The sequence below is a fragment of the Falco punctatus genome, assembly GCF_963210335.1.
Source record: "Falco punctatus genome assembly, chromosome: 4".
In the NCBI taxonomy this organism is placed as follows: domain Eukaryota; kingdom Metazoa; phylum Chordata; class Aves; order Falconiformes; family Falconidae; genus Falco; species Falco punctatus.
In genome coordinates, this window is record NC_137583.1 from 8844129 (window position 1) to 8850319 (window position 6191).

At 37.0% G+C, this 6191-nt stretch overlaps 1 protein-coding gene across 1 annotated transcript in view; it reads right to left on the reverse strand.

Moving 5' to 3' along the window:
* Window positions 1-6191, reverse strand: part of CHDH (choline dehydrogenase) — a 125979-nt gene that overhangs the window by 41449 nt on the left and 78339 nt on the right. The gene's annotated exons all lie outside the window — the stretch shown is intronic.

Genomic DNA, 6191 nt, shown 5'->3' on the forward strand with positions numbered 1-6191 from the left:
GGAGTTCCATGTTTGTTGCTATCTTCTGGTCCATCCAAAGGAATGGTGGAATTCTGACAGTTTGTTTCAGCTCATTGCGTTGCCAGAAACCCAGGATTAGTTTGTGAGTCCCAGGAACTGCAAAATTCCATTTTGCAAAGTATGCATTTTGCATACTTTTTGAAAGTATGGCTTAGTTTCTTTGACAAGAAAAGTGTTCAGCTTATGATAATGAAAGAGGTATGTGTATACTGGTACGGAAAATGTCACGCAAACATGTGATCTACAAACTTATGCTAGTATTATTTATCTGTTTATATCTCTCAATTTTTATCAGTCACTACAACTTGAAACAATTTTAATCTAGCTAATCAAGAAATGGAATAAACGTCAGGTAGTTTATTCTGTGATTTCCAGAGATTTTTCTGGGTGCAGGGGAGAATGGCTTTGTTCATAAATTAATATTGAAATTCAAAATTCAAAGTGTGATCCTGCCCCAACACCAGGTAAACATGCAATGCAGAGACTGATGGACAGATGGGGATGTTAGCTATGATCAACCTATTTTAATTCCAGGCTGTATTTCTTCACACAGTTCTGCTCCTGAGTTGAGAAAGTGGTTGCAGTCATAAATGCACGAGATACTGCCATTGGGAGTAGGGCTTGTAGGTGAAAAGACTATGTTGAGAAAAAATAGCCAAGCTTTTGGGCATCAAATCTTTGTTAGAAACAAAAGCAGTGGTTGTCAAAGCTAAATACAAGTTGGGTAAAGTTTGGAGCCTAGGGAGGAGAGTGTCTTACTGGTACACTCGCAAAAGATAAGGTAGGTGTTACTTGTGGAGTGCAGGGGACATAAAGGTAGCTTTATAGCCTGTGGACATGTGAGGAGTGAGAAATTATAATATTCTATAAAATTTTAGAGTCCCCTCTTCCCCAGCAGAATTATGAATTCTGGTTCCCAGATCTGGAACCACACTTGTTAGAATGTGAGATACTGTATACGGGATTTTCTGCCTTCGGTGGCTTTTTTAAGGTCGGCAATGAAAAGATTAAAAACCACTTTTAGAGCTGCAAGGACGGACACGGGTTCAAAGACACAATGAAAGCGTACCTCTGAGTGGAGGGCAGAAAAGCAGAGAGTATTACTCAGATGTTTTGAGCTTTAATAACATGGAAGTTTTTTGCTTTAGTGACGAGCATGGCACAGACTGGATAAAAGAAACTGAGAAAGGTATTACAGTCCCTGGTGTTCTGTAAACAGGCCAAAGGATCAAGTTCATGGCAAATTTAAAAATGGCTAAATTTTATTCAGAGAAATTGTCACAGAAACTTTCAGTGTTTAATACTCTATGAGGTGAAACAACTTTTATTTTCTATTGATCAGCAAATGTCATCTTTCCTTCTAGCCAGCATCAAAGACCTGACAGCCACAAAGATTTGTGTAACCTGCAAAGGAATTGTTGAATGTTTTCTGTATAATTGCATCAAATACACTGAAAAGTTTCAAAGACAAACTGCACTCAGTAATCAAAGAGTAAGAATATTTTTAAGTAGTTGGTTTCTTCACTTCTTTTAGTTTGGGAAGAAAAAGGTGGAGAATACAGAAGTGACATTTAAAAGTATGGAGTAAAAATTTCCCCTCTGCTGAAGTTAGTAAAGAGGGACCTGAGAAAGAAAAAAATAGTAGTTTTATACTTCCTTCAGATGTTTAATGAAAGAAGGATTTGAGCCCTGTGTTTTGGGAGACTGAGAACAAATCTATCAGAGAATTAGCTTGTTTCTTTTCCATAACTTCATCTCTCCTGTTCTCAAATGTTCTTAGAGCCAGGGTAACACAAGCCAGAAATACATGATCTGTTACTGGATTAACTGGGACAGAGGATGTGATGGCAGACAACCGTCCTTCACTGTGGGCTAAAATGTTAATTATTTCATATAGGCTGCAAGCTATAGATGTGCATACACATAATAAGGAAACTGACATTTGGTATCTTGTTCCTGTCTCTGAATATGGATTTCTCTTTTCCTAAAAATCTATTTTTGTCCTTTCTAAGTGCACTTTCAAAGTAACTGTTAGCAGTTACTCATCTATATAAATTCTCCTCTGTTAAATCTGGTCCCATCAGGATTGTATATATATCTCTTTGTATTAAAACCTTGAATTGAACTTTTCTTCATTTTTAGTTTAGTGGCAGATCCATTATATTGGATTCCCTGTAGAACTGAAAGAAAATATCTCATTCATGCTTATAAATCTACCCCCAACAAATATAAAAGATTTTCTATCAAAATTCTTTTTGCTAACTGCACCAGGTAATTTATCAAGCACTCTCTGCTAAATGATACTATTTTTTTTTAATCCAGGTTATTGCACAGATTTTCAGAAATGGGGTTTTCAATATCTTTTCAAATCTGTCTAGCACCCTATAGACACATAGTCATCAAAGCTGAGATAATAAGCAGAGCAGCCTGATAAACAGGACTTTTTGTTTCTTTTAATCTGCAGTAAGGTAATCACTGGTAAAGAAGCATTTGTTGCCATGTGAAAAACGACTAGGATTTTTTTACTTAATGCCTACTAATCACGAACACGTTTTAAGCAGCTAGTGGAGTGTGTTTTGTGTTGAGTGTATGCCTGTGTTTGAGGAGGTGGTGGTGAAAGTAAGGATGGTGTTAGAAAATAAGACAACAACACTCTTCATAGAGCAGGAGCTAAATAAGCTAGTGCCTAATTTGAATTTTCTTTCTAACATATATTGTACTTGGGGATTAATTTATGCCTATTTTAAATTACTTTAGTGAAAATGCACACAGATCATACATTTGCTAAAATTTTAAATATCCATGTAAATTCACAGGCTGTAAAGATAATGAAATACAGCAAAAGCTCTATTGAAATGGGTAAGGTCTATCTACGTATACAGACATCATACTGAAGGGGAAAAAATGACTTTCATTTTCATTTGTGAAAAGCATTTTGCAATGTAGTCTTTGCTTGAATATTGAATAGGTTCTAGGACCTACTTCTGAATCTTTCCCTATATCATACTTGTAGCCTTAAAATGGGAATTTAGAGAATTCTGTATAGGTTAATTTAGATAATACCACAGTTTAATCCGTGAATATGGCATTGAAAAATTTTCTTGGCTTCTCTGAGATGATGAATTTAGTCTAGGTACTGGTTGGTGCAGTATGACATGAACCTTCAGTGGATGAAACAAATTCCTTGCAGATTTGAGCATGCAGATGTGTCATTAATACAAAGTACTACTGTTGAAGGTTTAATGGGCTAGATGCTTTTACCATATACATGTATCATGTATATTCAGCAAATTTCCCCCTCTATGTTTGCAAAATTCCTGGAAAATAAATGTTATACAGATATTTGAGTGTCAAAATGCTGTTAAGAAGCAGATGACTTTGGTCTTAATGACTTTATGTACACTGGCCTTGGCAAATTTTCCCTTTCATCTTCCTTCTCTTAAAAGTTGAATTTTTATGCTTAGTATACAGTAATGCTGCAGTTCAGGAGTTAGTTATTTTGTAACTATTGCTCATGGTAAAACTCTAAACAAAAGGGAAGAGAGAACTGATGAGATGTCAGGCTGCAGGAGGAGGTGCATTCCAGAAACATGGGAGGAACTTGGAAGGAGCGGGTTCAGACTGATATATCTGGTTTCTTTCAGAGTAGGGAAGACAAGTAAATTAGTCAACAGCTCTGTAGTTCTCAATGTGGTTATTATCCATTTTGCATTACGTTTTAGCCCAATTTCTCTTCCACATACAGACATTGGAAATGCTCATTTCAATAATTCATTAACTGAAGACAGCTTTTTCAGTTGTGCAAGACTTGTTGTAAAGTGATTGCTCTTTTTCTTTTAGAGATCCTCACAATCAATTCAGTTGGAAGATTTGTGTTTTCTTCTTGCTGCTCTACTTGTGATATTATGTATTAATTGCTGCGGTACCTTGCATCCTCACAGACTGAGGTAAGAGTTCTCACCTTTTTGAACTTTAGTTCTTGCTCTTTGTGTTTTGCTGCAAGCATCCTTTTAGGTAAGATCACGTGAAAGAGACTACTTTTTAGGTATTATTGTAATAGGACCCCTCTCAATTTTGTTTAGGAAACTCCAGATGTGGCTACATTAATGTTTTAGTTTAAATCAGTACCGCACCTTTGAAAGGAATTGCTCACTGGCCTCACTGTGGTTTGGTTCATATTGCAGGGTGGTTGAGGAGTGCAGCCTTGACTCTCTCAGATGAAATTAAACTGAAGATGTGCTCTAATGAATCTAACATAGGGGAGGAGAATTGGAAAAAGGTATAACTCGTGGTTTGAGATAAGAACAGTTTAATAATTGAAATTAAGTAAAATAGAATACCAGTAATAATAGTAATAATAACAATTGTAATGGAAAGGGGAGGAAGGGAGAGAGGGAGGAATAAAACCCAAGGCAGACAAGTGATGCACGATACAATTGCTCACCACCTGCTGACCAATGCCCAGCCACTCCTTGAGCAGTGATCAGTGGTCCCCAGCCAACTCCCCCAGTTTATATGCCCAGCATGATGTTCTATGGTATGGAATATTACTTTGGCTTGTTCAGGTCAGCTGCCCTGGCTCTGCTCCCTGCCGGCTTCTTGCGCACCTGCTCGCTGGCAGAGCAAGGGAAACTGAGAAATCCTTGACTTGTTGCTAAGTAGTGCTTACTCTAACTAAAACATCAGTGTGTTACCAACATTATTCTCATACTAAATCCAAACCAGCACTGTACCAGCTGCTAAGAACAAAATTAACTCCATCCCAGCTGAAACCAGGACACATGGAAAATATGTTCACTCTTGCAGTTAACTACTTCTGCAGTGACATGACAGATCAGGCCTCTGTACACAAATATATCATTTTTCATTCAATGAATTAGGTTCAGAAGACACTTTACCAAGCACTCTGAACTTCTACCCAGAATACCTGTCTTACAAAGGACATTGAGAACTTCTGCAGAGGCCTTTCTGTTCCATGCAATGAGATGCATGGAATTATGGCAAGGAATAGGAAATCAACAGGTGTCTGGATATTGAAACTGGTCTTACAAAACTGAGTACAATAGTACCAATAGCTGAACACAAGTAGGGCATTATAGCTACTGGGCCATATTTAATACAAGCTTACTTATTTCGAAAGAAATCCTGAACAAAACCTTTCTAAGTTGTGATAAACTAAGAAGTGACTTACATAAAGAAATTTGTGCTCAAATAAAACTATCAGTGAGAAGTAACTGGTTGTGTAAATACTAGAACACAGTTCACCAAGTAACTTAGAAGTACTGCCCTCCTCTGTGTGGAGTTTGTGAAGTTAACTGATGGGAGCCTCATATGCAGTTAAGCAGCACAGGTTTTGCAACATGACTTAAAGGCTGGTTTTGTGATGCTGTTATGTTGCTGAGTTACAGTGTGCTTGATATGGTGTTGTAAGAACAATGTAGCTTTTAAAATGGAGTAGTTTCTCACCCTTCAGTGTGTCCAAGTGTCAGCACCCACTGATGTGAAGCTGTGAAATGTTTGCTGTGGAGAACCATTTGTAGATCAACAAATCCAAACAAGTTCTTTGTACATATGTACTTTTTTCCTGTATCACAATCATGTGACTTTTAAAAGAATACATTTATTCTAGAACAGGAATTCTGGACCCTTTTATTGAAGAGATATGCCCCCTTCTCCCCGCAAAAAACAAATCCAGCAATGATATCTAAACTTGCTGGACTACAATTTGAAGTATTGTATGCCGTCTTCAATAAATGAGCCCAAAGCTCCTAGTCTTAAATAAAATACAAGAATGTAACCACAGCCTGCAGTAAAATACTTTCAGCTAAGATTACAGCCTAATTTAGATGGAAATATCCTTTCTCTTTAGAACTTCTAATGAGAGCAGATTAAAAGGAAGTCAGTTCTTCCCTGTGTGCCTTGTAGAAACTACATTCATTATCTTTGCTATTTATTATACTGTTAGATGTGGTTGAATAGTTTTAATCTAGATTGTAATTGCAGATATGGATTTGAGGGTGACAGGAGTCTTCATTACAGAATAAAAACCCCAACAAATAACACTTCTGTAACCAAGGATGATTTGTTGGGAGCAGAAGCCCATGTACCTGTATCACATGATTTAGGTTGGTACTGGCTATATAGAAATGCATCTAGTTCTTTGAGGTAAT